Consider the following 14,176-nt stretch of genomic DNA (forward strand, 5'->3'; position numbering starts at 1 on the left):
TAATTTGCTTTTGATTGTTTTCAATTTTTAGATGATTGGGTCAGTTAACACTGGGGCTACTAACTACATTTTGGGGCAATACTGTCGCATTTGTGTATGAAGTTTCCTCTGGTGTTTCTAAGCCGATATTCTGACGTAGCTGTTTGCAGTCTTCGAAGCCACAACTGGTGTTGGCCTAATCAGCTCGACGGACTGGTTGATTAAGCCTCTTATTTGACCAACTTGACTCGATACACTACTTTAACCGTACCTTTTTGAGAAAAGTGGCTTTACCTCAATAAATCTCAATGTAAACTGTTGGCGTTGATACCCCAAGTGAAATTTAAATGCAGTAGTTATCCTCCTCCCATTAAGACCCCTTCACTTCGGTCTCATGAAACGTGGCTTGAAATCGATACGTTCTGTGAGGCTGCCGACAAAGACCATCCTAACTGTCCATGAGGAACGGTTTTTCTCCCAATAAGGACCAGGATGAAATACTCATGTTTTGGTTTTTTCTACTAGGCAATAAAGTAGGCACTTGACTATCCACAGTACATATGTTCGTTTGCAGCAAGACTGAGGCTTCAGAACATGGCTTCCAGCCAAATGAAACTCGAATGCTACAGGAAATCATCAAAAACAAGTTTCGCCGAAGGGAAGTTACTGCTGTAAAGGAAGCACAGTAGCATTCTCCAGTCCTGGTTAAGTAGCTAATCCGCATTTCAATTGGATGGTTTGCCGCAATGTAGAAAGCCGCGAAAAAAGCCGGGACTAACATGGGAAATGCAGCAAAGTTCAAAGATTGGCTACTTAGCACAACAGTCTCGTGAAGTGAACCACAAAAATAATTTGAAACTCCTACAACCAATCAACCGCAAGATATAGGTGACTGCACCAACTGACAAGACCCTTTAATGAACATTTAACACTGATCTGGTCTACTAATATGAAGTGGTCTTACTGATTGTTTCGCCGTATGCCTTAAAACCCGGCCAAATCGGTGTTATGCTCACTCGGCCAGATGAAACTTTTGTGTCAAACCCCTCTGAAACAACAAAATACCTTAAAACAACCATAAATTGCTGCATAATAATGTCTTGTAGGAAGACTCTCTGGACATACGTCACTCCCCCCTCCCAGAATACACAGTGCCAGCCCCAAAAAGATACGGCCTAGTGAACGATCCCTCCAAGGGAAGATTTCTCGAAAATTTTACTGCGTCATTCTGAAATGGTCTGTCATGTACGATATGCATAGGCTGATACTGGTTGTCCAGAAAGTGTAGTTCATACTGGCATTCATTTTATATACTCTTAAGTGAAGATTTAGATTTTTGGACATTTCCAAATGTGGTTAGTCTCCTGTGGAACTCTTCTCCCTCTTATCTCTCCTGGAGGAGATCAAGTGTAGAATGGGATCAACTTTGTGGGCGGTATTTGGGGTTGGATCGATTCCAGCGCACCTTTTAATCTGAAAGGACCGTTTGAAAGGATTGTCCACAGAAGTGATCTAAATCTTTCAAACGATACAACCACACTCTTGTCCTCTCTGGAGAGACTACTTCAAAGATTCGACCAAATGCATTCTCTTCTGGAAGACACGCAGAGAGAGGAAACCTACCACCACGCTTTTCAGACCAAACGAGTGGACCATTTTCTCAGTCGGTCTTTCTGGTCCCAAGGGGTCTCTTCAACGCAGAATCTTAGACTAGCATGTAGCTTCATGATGCCACACCAAGCAAACAAACGTTATCACATGTAAAACATTTAATGTTAGTGTTTAGACCCCACACAACTTCACACGCTAGAGTTTGTCCTTTACTGGACAGAACACCGATGACGGAGTGAAAATGTTTGCTATGGGATCGCACACATGTTCGGGCCAAACGGTTTGTTTAGTGTAGTTTGTAAGGCGGAGGCTTCTTAACAGAGGTTTACCAGCCTTTAACAGGGTGTCGATTTCCCTAGACAACAGAGTCAAACCTTATACAGGGGTATCTGTTAGATTGCAGGCATTATAGAAGGGGATCGCCATTTCAAAGAACAACCTCACATATATCATCGTATTTTTATCAGAACTTGAGGTATGTATTTACCCGTACGGTAGGCGAAGAATGTCTCATCTCAAGTAAGACCAGTTAGATCGTTCGCCGTTGGTAGTCTTTAATCGAGATGACTACTGTATCCTTCAAATTGCAAATGCATTTTTAGATGATTCTGTCGATGACCTTTTTAAAATATTAGTTTCAGTCAGTACGGTGAAGATCAGCCAACCTCCATGATGGCTTGCGACTTTGTGGAACAATATGGGTCAAAAGCAGGTCATCATTATACACACTCAATTTTTTATAAGGCACAGAGCATACACTGAAGTTTTGTCATTAGTCTTTTACGAGAACGCCACAGACTTTCACTAGTGTGCAACAACCCTCAGGTTCGATCCTTCCGGCCCACTACCATAGCAGTAATTCAGGACAGAGTTTAGACCATTTTACAAACTAAGCAAAGGTTGATGTTGAAAGGCTGCTTAAAGGGTCAGTCAATAGAATAATGTTATGTAGTGTGATTGCCTTTTCTGTGACACAAGAAACCGAGGTTAACGTTTGTATAAAATTTTCCAATGTGGAGTAATCAACGGCTGGTTCCTCTACGGCATCACCCTCGCTCACCGTCTCTCCCTGGGAAGAAAGGGTGGCTAGGCTGGTTATCAAAAAAGCCATCCGGATTGTGACTCTCGGTGTAGTACCAACATACGCTTGCGAGGTTCCCACAATAGTAGTATAATGAACAAGGCACGCTGTTTTTGTAGATTTCTAAGTGAACTTCACAAGATCAGGGAGAAATTTAAAAATGAACCCAAAAACTGTGGCAGTTTCAATAGAATTTTCAAGTACTCATATTGAAGCGATGAAAGTAACAGATGATATTTGAAGACTTTCGACCAGACGAAATGTAGACGAATAGAAGCAGCTTATCAGGCCTGCCCGAAAATTCAGTGGTACACGTAGTCTTTCAGAAATGCAGTGGTCTTCTTTAACGAACGGATTATCGCATCCGTTGACTCTTTGTGGGCAACGCAGGAGCGAACGATGTGGGACTGGCCACCAACTGTCTATGTAGAATCCTGTTTTCAGTGTGCCACTGTAAACCAACAGCACTTACGAGCATGAATCTTACGCCTGACATGAGCTATAAACCGTAGGGTAATAGTGTAGAAATCCTTGTAGTCCAAGTTTTGCTAGCACGTGTGGTTTTTCGGTCAAGAGTGGCATTGTTTCCGAGGCAGAGCAGATGGCTGCGTATGGATCACGCTCTGTCACTGGTGCTGCTGTTGACAAGAGATCCAGTGGATTAGGGGAAGCTAAACTGCACTGTTGCTACTAAGAAACAAGTAAACGACTTTTTGCAATGTCATTGTCGAACATTTCAGTAATTTAACACAGAAGCGAAGAGGTGATGAACCATTTCGTCGGTCTTCATGGCAAAGATGAGACGATCGACCGGACAGTTAGTTGAACAGATGGGGTGCAAGCTATTTTCCTACTTAACCATATACCATCACTCTTGATATTTCAGCCTCGTCTTCTACGAAGCACTAGTCGCATGGATCACTGCACAGTGATATAGCCTAATATCATCTGAAAAAAACTGAAATCCTGTGAAATGTCGTTGGAAAGCCAGAGCAACACGAACAATCTACATTCCGGAAATGTACCACATGCGTTTCCAGATTTATCTCAGTATAAAATTGTCTGGCACACCAAACTGCATAATTAACTGTCAGGAATACAAAGGTCAACTAGAAGTGAACTTCCTGTATTCCACGACTGATTGAAGCTGGGCAGTTTGAGTGACCACTGATATGCTTGTGTGTCATGCTACTTGTATCACCTTCATAGCGAGCTTTTGGGGAAAAAGTGAAGGTCAAATTGCCGGAGAGGAATAGTCTCGACAGAGGTTGTATCTCCATTTTGCGCTTTCACATTGTACAGATACGTAGAGGTTCAACGGCGATACATGATTTGTTCGAATTTCACTTTCTGGATTGGTCTAAAAATGTTGCATTTGTGCATTGGAATCGAAGATGTTCTTCCGTGTCCTCCAAAAGCTAGGATCACGCGTATATGGGACTCGTGGTGGGTTGATTTCAAGGTTTCATTGAAGCTGATACTAAATACATCCTTGGGACATTCTTGACCTTGTAGTCTGGACGGAAAACATTTTATTTCAAATAGTCATGAAATTTTATTCCATAGTCCCCATTGTGTCAACATATCAATGTGGAAGTTTGTTGAACAAACACGCAAGTAGTCCCAATATTGGTAAGAAACGTTATGCGCAGTAGATTTAACAAATTTCCTAGCTGTTATATTAAATCCAAGTGGTCGGTTTTGGCGGTACGAATGAACACCTCCGATGGCCTGTGTTTAGGAGGAATTTAGCATTTCAGACCATTTGGCTGGAAGTTGTTTTTGTCGTCGAGGCGATAGATTTGGTCGCGAACTTTTTGCTAACGGTTGAGTTGACAATATCAACGCGTTGTGTGTTATGTCATTCAGTCTGGTGATGGAACATCCGCAACCAGCTCTCTTAGGGCGTTGAGTAAATCAACGGTCAAGCTGAATGTCATTGGAAGGGGGTATCTTGGAAAATAGCGCAAAGCCATCAGGATTTCCCTGCAAAATGCTTTCAAATCAGACAGAATAAACCGGTTTACGTTACTGTCTATACAGAAGAGGAGAAACATCAAATCGAGAGATGTCTTAACAAGCGTAATATCATCGTTTGTGGTGCCAAATAATGTCAGTTAATTTTACTTACACAGATCCTGGTTATGGTGAACGGGATACAAGAGAATTGATGGAAGCTCTTAAAACGGTCAACTTTACCTCAAAAGTATGCATAACTTATTCATGACATTTTATACATAGTTCACTTGGGGAAACTGATCCAGGTGAATACATATAGGAGCAATTTAGCAAAAGTGGATACTTTTGTTGACGGTACACCTGAAGAACTGATCTGGTGCCATGCAGTTTTTTCGGTTTCTCTTTGTATTCACCACGAGATGAAGAATTTTTCAGTCTTGCATTGGCTGGGTGTAATATAGCTTGCAACGGTCTCGTAATCGAGGATCTACGGACGATTCGTGTAGTAACAGTGCGAAATACGAATCCATATTTGCTTGGCCGTTTGTCCTTGCCGCTATATGCCACTGATCGGCTGGCCAACTATTCCCAAACAGTGCACTGAATGCAGGTTGCGTGTTGTCAGTTATTCGCAGGTTGAATTGAGAACATTATCGCTCAACAGTGAGGGGGTGCATCCATCGACCAGACCGCTGAATAGGAATTTCAGTTAGCGCCAAATTGTTTATGTGCTTGGCCAAACGGTTGAGCTCAATCCGATATATTCGAAACTTTCGTTGTTGTGCATGGTAGGCTATAGAGTAAACTCGCAGTAAGCGTAAAGTACATGCCTGTTAGGCCTGCCAAACTTTCGTATTCGTCGACTGGTTTGGACGTTGATCAAAACGTTGCGACGACAACCAATTAGAGGACAGACGGTAGAGAGCCAATAAGAACCAAGGCGCCAACTTCGGACGTCACAACACCCCCTCGCTTAGAGAGCGTCGCATAAATTCACTCCGCACGGTTCAGTTAGCTTTGATGCGTCTCAGTGCAGTCTGCCGAGCCGCTGTTTTGTGACCACTATGTTGAAAACCCTTCTGTCTGTTCGCCAGTGCAGTGGTACTTTTCAACTCTTCGTGGTCGCATGTGAGCGGAACGCCTACGCAAACCATGGGGGTGATCATAGGTTGGGTGGAGAACTGATCACTGATACTGAGCGCCAAAGAGCTTCTTGAGGTAGTCTGGTGTAGGTTGGATCGTCTTCTGTATAGGAATAGTCATCCACACCTCTCGGTTGCTTATGATTTTTCTTATCGTTATTCCATTCTACTCTGATGGAATGAGCCATAAGCTGTAATCCCATGTGAAGGTTTCGGCTGACAAGAAGCTGTTCTGGGGACCTGCGGTTGGACTCTGTTGGACTGCGTTTGATAGTAACGTTTCTCACCGTCGCACGTTTCCTCCTGAAAGGATGTTCAGTGCCAGGGAGCTGACTTCAAGAGATGTATCCCATATTTGTGGAAAAGGTTGGAACCATTCACCGATAAGCGGACCTCTACATTCAGTGTACATAGTCTCCAATACGTTGGAAGTTTTGAAAACAGGTTGTATTTAGCATGTCTCTCTTTTTCTGAGCACCAGGACGTACCCTGATCCACTTTGAATGAGAATGAATGATTGGCTAACATATCACCCCACTTACCGGATCACAATATTCAACATACATCATCTACGATTTGGACTAGTATCTCTAATTCTTGGTCGTTTGGTGGTCACCAACAACGCTCTCAGACCAACGCCTTCATTCTGGTTATAACCGGGTGCCTATAACACAGCTTGGGTGCTACACAACCTAATAAGGTGCAGCCGCCGCACAAATGAATCTATCATTAGATATCTGATACCGTCCCACTTCGTTAGAAAATCCAACTAGCCGACCAATTACCAGAAATCATTTTATGGCTAATAAGGGCTAATTCAATGGGCTATTTAATGAATCTGTTCACTTTCAAATGGTGCATCATTCATGTTTTTCACAAGACTCATCAGCCCCGGCAGCTTTGTGGTTTTCACCTTGGTAGATGACGCTGCCCAGTCCCGAAACTTAGCATAGGCTACCAGAAGCGCCCATCTTTGGATTCTTGTGGAACTCATTTGCTGGATGTCATTAACCTCTCATAACACGGTAAAAAAACGGAGTGTGGTCCGGTTATATCTTAAACAGGCGCTCTCAGATGTGCCACTAAAACCGCCTAACAACGGACATAACCGTTAAAGCAGGTTTATCTATTTGGGAGAGCAGTTCCCTTCAACCGGATGCGGAATCCTTCGCGCGAATAAGGCCATTCTTAATCAGGCGACAGCATGTTGTGTCGAATCCAGATAGCAGTGCATTGCACTGATAAACATAATACGTTACTCATACATTTGTTGAAAATCTTCCGACAGCCCCCGACCGGGTTCGCCCTTCTTGGGGCTCATCAGGTAGTCGCAGTCCCCGAGTTTCTGCCAACCTTGTGTTCAGCTTGAAACCAACTTGTACGAAATTATCGAAATACATTCATTCGCATATCAATTTGGTCTTGACGGGAGACTCGCCTGGAATCCAGCTAAATCTCTCGTTTATGATGGTCTTAAGTATTTGAATTTGCTGCATCCGGATGGAATTCTCGGGGACTGCGTCTGCCTGATAAGCCCCAAGAAGAGCGAAACTGGTATTGAGCCAAAAAACAGGGAGATTTTATTTTGTAAAGAAAGCTGTACAACCAAACAGAACTTTACTACCTCAATATATCTGAATAATATTCAAGCGTTGGTGGTGAATTAGGGACGTATCCCAAGGAGCAAGCCTAGACAAAACGAAACAAACATAGTCTAGGGAAAATCGGCGATAAATTGTAGAACCTAAAACAGACCATCTGAACACCGGATGGGTACACTACTGATCGGTATTCACAAAATCAATGATTCAGGTCGATGGAGGACGCGTACCAGTATTGGATAAGGTGAAGACTATTAGCGTGGTCGTATGTTTCACTGGCACCAGTCCACTTAGCATGCACCAATGATCAGACGCGCCTCATATTTTGTCTTTGATAAATCGGCCACCCTCACTCTAAATCCAAAAACAACAAAGTTGTGCGAATGCAATAGTTCCCAGAGGGATGATCGGGCTAGGCATGTCACTCAACTAAATGCATCCTCCTGGTCCGTAGGTGAACAATTATGTAATCCAATAGTTTGGAGCCATTGTCTGTAAACGAGTCGATCAGTCATTTGTTTGTTGCAGTATTCCTTGCAAACGCAGCATTATTCGTCCCCAGACAGTCAGTGTACAATATTATCATATTACCCCCGTGCTATCATTGACCTTCGGACGTCTTGATATCATTGTGTGAGAGAAACAAGATACCAATGTGATATTCAAGGTCCGAGCTTTTGGGTAGGTTTGTCGTGTCTGCGTCTCATTCTTTGGTGTTTCGTAAAGCAACCTTTTCTTGAATGCTCAGTCCAACAACAGATAAGAGGTTATGATCACTTATTCCTTCTACATCTCAATAGATTGAGATCTGCATCATTCTAAAGTTTATCTGCCGGCTGCTGCAGAATTAAGTAGCAAACAATCGTTCAGCTGTAGCACGCTTTCGGTGCCTAATTGTCAAGCCACGAGGGCTGGAATACTGCCAGACTACCCATTCTTAGACAGGGGAAGTCGAGAGACAGAGGTCGGCTTGGAACCACGGACATTCAGGTCAGCAAATTCGCCTCCTAACCATTGGACCATCTCTTTAAGCCCAGAAATATGACGTGGTTTCGTAGTTTATATGCATTTTAGTCACTGAGCGCACCCATAAGTGGTCTTGTTTCGACTCCGAACGACCTTACATATGTCCATCTCTTAAATCGAGGGGACTGCCATACACTTGACGCACTGGTTATTTAATTGGTTGTAACCACTGGCAACTTCTACTCCGCATCGCCGTAATTTGCTTGTCATACTACTCGTTTCCTTAGAACCCCTGGAAGAATATCCAGTAGCTGGTAGAAAAGTCTAATTGAATACTGTTGCAGTTCATAAGCCATTGATTCCGGTATACTTGTGCACACACACAATATCTCCGTCCACCACGGATAACGGGAATCACCATCATCATCGGCAGCAATAAGCCAATAATAAGAACTGCTGTTCAACTGCCATATGATCATGAGAAAGAACACCCTAGTTAAGGGTGAAAAGAAATGGCAGGAACGTACTTCAACCACCATTGTGTTCATATAGAAAACGATGAACAACAAGGTAAATAGCAACCAGATAAGTGCATCCGAAGGTCTTATGGAAGTAGCACGTCATCAGTTGGATCGACCCAATCTTCTTTGCGGACCTCACTGGACTTAAGTCTACCAGAAAACAGTAGACAGACTTTCGCTAGGTTATCCGACTATAGGATGACATCATGTTCTCTACCGAGACCGGTCACCCACCATCTCCGAAAAATCGCGCGCATTCCAACCCGAATGGCGCCCATTATAATGGTGGTCGCCTTCGTTTCGCGTTGCCGATCTATGGTCTGTACACCGCGGGCCTTTTACCAATAAGAGTCCGGAGTTGGAAACGATGGTTTCTTCGAGTATCAGTATGCACAGTGTATGTCCCAATCACCTTAACTTGATGACATTTACTTGCTACTCAGTGATTCTGATTCATCGCACCACTTCATTGTGCTTGCCATTCTGCATCGGCACCAATGATCAAACGTTTGGATCAAGTCATGGTTTCATAACCACACAGTAAGACTGCTCTTACAGTAAGATCTTACTTACGGCCCTGTAGCTCCAGTGAGATTCGTTTCTGACGTCATAAGTGACACAAGTCCATACATTTCACTTGCGCCTTGCCAACGCTTACACTGAACTTTGGTTGTCTGCCAACAGTTACCTCATTTACAACCAAGTGACGCATCCAATATTTTGATATATTACGTACACTGCCATTTTTGTCACGGCCTGGGAAACCGTTCAGATAAGTAAATTGGTCAACAGAATCTAGTTTCTTTATCTCAAGTTTAAAATGGAACTCGATGACAGAAAATCCCAAAGTAATACTCCGAATTTGAAGATGTACACGGAACATCTGGAGAACATTGAAAATTCAGAGTAGACTGGGCTGGACTAGACCGCTAGCAAGGCAATGTTGTCCATCTAGGCCAGGTCTACTGGTTATCCAGTTGTCATTCTGATAACAAGTTCCTCGATCTATGAAACCATGCCTCTCATGACAACACCGATGGCAAACTTGAAAGGCTGAGAGAGAAGGGAGCGATCCAGAGCCCCACTAGTTGTACGAAGATCTTTAGACAGTTCGCTGTCAACTTTTACACGACCAGAATTGTGAAAACAGACAGCGTGAGGTATATTTACGAAACCCAGATGCATTGATTTTCGGCTATGTGTTTGAAGAAGAACCTCATGTATGTACGGAGTTAAAGACTCATTTGAAGTCAAAAAAGCTTAAAACTGTTGACCTGCGGTATAGGTGGCTTTGCGTGAATATGTGATTCACGTAACATCTGCCGCAGCGAGAGCCCTAGTTGCTGCTATCGGATTTGCGTGTTACATAATGGGGTTATACGTCGCAGTATTACTGAAGCATTACGACAGGTTTCAGCTTGATAGTTCCCTTAATTTAATATTTGCAACGTGTGCCTTTTTTGAATAGAGGAATAATGGCTGATTAGCCTCAGGTGTCTGGAAACCGTTCCCGTTTCCGAGTAAGTTCAAATAATCTAGTTAAGGTAGGCTACAAGAATGCACCACCGTTTTTGAGCAGCGCTAGTCGAAGCCCATCACCCCGATGGCTTTTCAGGACAGGAAAAGTTATTAATACTTGAGCTGATAGAGTATATAATTTCACAGACCAGGGCTCCAGCCGAAAGATATAAGTATATGACTAGATTGCAATTCTTTTGAATAGCAATCTAGAGGTTTTTCATTATTTATTAGAGTTCCACTATTGTTTTTGACTGATTTACTAACAAATGGTGTCCTGGTTTCTGTTTTACGGATTAGCTAGAAGAGCTTCCGTGCTGCTCGTCCGACATCACAAAGCGGCGGTAGAAGTGGCACGAAGTTGTATTCGTTTTCGCAGTTCATGTCCGTTTATGGGTTGAAATATCTTCAGGGTGCCCATATCTAAAAAAACAAGGATTAGGGTTCTCAACCAAAGCCTATAACTCAAAAACCCTACCGTAAAGCAGCAGTGGATGGCTTCTGCTACCGCGGACTAACTTCTGAGGGACATATTGCCACACCTGTTCCGAGTTCCTATCCGGATGTCCAGAAGATGTTGTTAGTCTGACTTTCCAGTCATCAGCCTGGTCGAGGTGACTGTGTAGGTTGCCCATAGTATAGCTTGATGGTTTGCTGAGGTACACATACCATCGTATCACGATGAAGTCTAATCTCTTCTCGAAGGATTTACTTGCTATTCTTTAGCTGACTCATACCCAGAAATTCACTCATCAGAGGATGCCCCTTACTCCACTCTCACATGTGGAGTGCCAGTTTGGGACACTTCTAGTTTGTGCCAGGAAAGCGGCCTTGATAGCGTTTTACACTAAACCATTCGGAGAATTCTCTCGTTTAAAATTATTCATAAATTCAATACAGAACGCTTTGAGTAATGAGTACTGATGCTCCAAAAGTCCTGGGTTGAATTCAGAGGGGGAAGTGGTGTCGTTAGTGTTGTTTAGCACTCGGTTTCAGAATACTAAACGATCGATCTAATTACGTGCTTGAGAGTCAACGAAGAAGCCATTAGGGCTAACGGAATGCTCTTGTCCTGTGTTAGGTTAATGACCTCGTAAAGTGCTCGTCGGCATTCTGACGTAGATTATGTTTGATTCTACCAATGCATATGTCAGCACGACCGCAGGTGAAACAGTGCGCATTTGAGACAGGTCGACTCGATAGTCTATGCAATATTCGTCTTGGCAATATTCGTCGGGTTGAAAACAGGAGTCGTAGTGCCTTGTAGTTCACATATCAGATCTTGGTGCTCTTAATTCGTAAGCTCCTTGAACTGTGGTGTCTGAATGACCGTTGTGTCCTCTGCTAAAATTCTGTTTCTCAACATGGATCTTACTGTGGATTCTAATAAATCTCTCTGGACACTCATTAACTAGCGGAGTTGGAGTTCACAACCTTACATCTCACTGGATGAAATCCGCAGTGCAAATTATCCTAACTCAATCAAATTTTTACTAAACCTTGTTTTTGTCTCACCATACTGAAGATGGAAAATGGTGGATAGAGTAAATAAAGGCCACGAAAGTTGTCATGATCCTCAGGTCCGGTAATGCATCTGTACAAAATGAGGTTACGTTCAGCAAACCAATAAAAAGCTTGATGACAAATGCGAAGTCGAACACTGCTACAATGTTCTTCCAAGAAAGCAAAGGAAGGAAACAGTTCAGATAGTCTTCTCACAATGATTTCTAAAGAAATCTTGAGTAAGGAGTTGTTCTACTTTGTCTCAGCTCGACGACGAAGTTCCCCATGGGCTGGTGTGTATGCTAACGTCTTTTCGAAAACGAACCATCACACTGTGAAAGATGTATGTGAACTACGTAACGCCATGGAAACCATACCTGTGAGTTGAAAAAACACCAACTACTGACATCAGGGCTTTACTTGCACTAATTCGTCTACAGGAGTCTGTTGTCCACTTGGATGTTTACGTTTTTCGATTAATAGCTCTCGCCATTTATTCAGATCTTTAATTTATGCAGACAAAATGGCTATTTGAATTTATGGCACCAAGCTTTCGTTCGGACCGACGCTAGTTCTCCAAGTCTAATTACAGCCGATATTCCCCTAAATTCATCGGGCTTCGGCCCTCACTCATCAGTGTTTTAATCGCGTCTTGTGTGATTTTAATGGATCGAACTTGGCAATCACGACTAAACCAAATTTTGCCCACATTTTTGTCTTCTACCATCACCTTACTGGAAACTGGTTTACTACCGGGTACAAAATCAAAGTCTGGGTTTCCTAGAATTTCTGCGCACAATGTGTTCCGGCAGCTTCATGAGTCTGACCCTGTGTGCGCTTGACGGTGGCGGCGTTTTCCAGTTTCTATCTAATGTGACACAAGCATGGCTTCTCCAAAGTCCGTTTGACGGAAGGGAAAAATCTTTATTGTCGACACTATCCGTCAAAAGGGACTCAATGCACCGGGGTATACGTGGAACGATCTACGGAAAGCACGCTCAGCATTTGCTGCGTGTGATCTGATTTCGTGAATTCTACTTTTGCGTGTGATATCAGTTTGTGGCTGTTGGCTTACCCAAGTGAAAGTATGTCAAGTGTAAAAGATCCAGTGCTTTCCACCACTAGCCTGTAAACTGAAGCCGATTGACCATTCACCGTTGGAACGCACAGTCTACCGGTTTACACGCTACTGCGAGGATTTGGACATACATGCGATTGCTCACCTTAGCTGACCACTTCAGCAGATAGCTTCCGTATTCTTGTCACACCAAACCAACCATGTTTATAAACAGAAATCACCACAGCACATCAGTTGTATGATTAGACCAACCGTCCCAACTCAGCTTACCGCGTGCCTTCCCGTCGTGCAGCCTAACTGCTACTCACCTATCAACGTCACAACGAAGGTAAATACTGAACCGAAACAGGGTAACGCAAAATTCAGTCGCCTGAAACCTCAAGCGCAACACCATGTCTGTTGGGAAGCTTTCGAAGTGCTGACGAAATGAGCTGAGGAGGACAGAGTGCACCAGTCTCCTATCTGTGACAGGCTGTATATCGATGGTTACGCATGTTTCAGGGAACGAGCGCATACGATTGACAACCTCGAAGTGTGTGACGTTGAAAAAACGGCGTTCAGGATTTCTGGAGCTTTCGAGCCGCATCGGTTCGATTCTGCGGCTCATTTAGTCTAGACACCTAAGACTTCGAGCTCAGGCCATGCAGTTACTCGAAAACTCATATAGTTCCCGGGCTTGGTAACCCAGACGGACACATTTCGCTCTGTGGTGTATCGGTAAAAATAAAACCAAATGTCTTAGGTCGGAATGATCTACTAAAGGCGTAATTTGCTTCGCTTTAGGCGTGAATCCGATTTTTTGTTACTGCGTTGGATAAAATTCGCATAGGTTTGAGTGTGATACTTAAAGACCAACGTTCGCACAAGTCACACGAGCTCAACACGTATGCACTCGTCAAGTGCAAGCCTTTGGGTCAAATTTAATACCTAGAAGTAAAATCTTCATGTGCATGCACAGAGATGACCCGTCAAACAGCTTCAGTTGGTTCATCTGCCATGTGGTTCGAACTGCTTGATGACACAAAGGTAGGTGGAGCGGGACATCTGCGATACACCCTAACTTTTAAACCCAAAATCATCCTTAGGATTTCGTGCACTCAAATTCACACGCGGGGTGAACAACAGGCACTCTCATCACACGCGGTCTACCTGATAGTTCACTGATCACTTTTACCCCTCCAGTCCGTTAAACTGTTCTTTGAGCAGACCAGACTGCT

The sequence above is a fragment of the Opisthorchis viverrini genome (assembly GCF_000715545.1).
Source record: "Opisthorchis viverrini unplaced genomic scaffold opera_v5_398, whole genome shotgun sequence".
NCBI lineage: Eukaryota > Metazoa > Platyhelminthes > Trematoda > Opisthorchiida > Opisthorchiidae > Opisthorchis > Opisthorchis viverrini.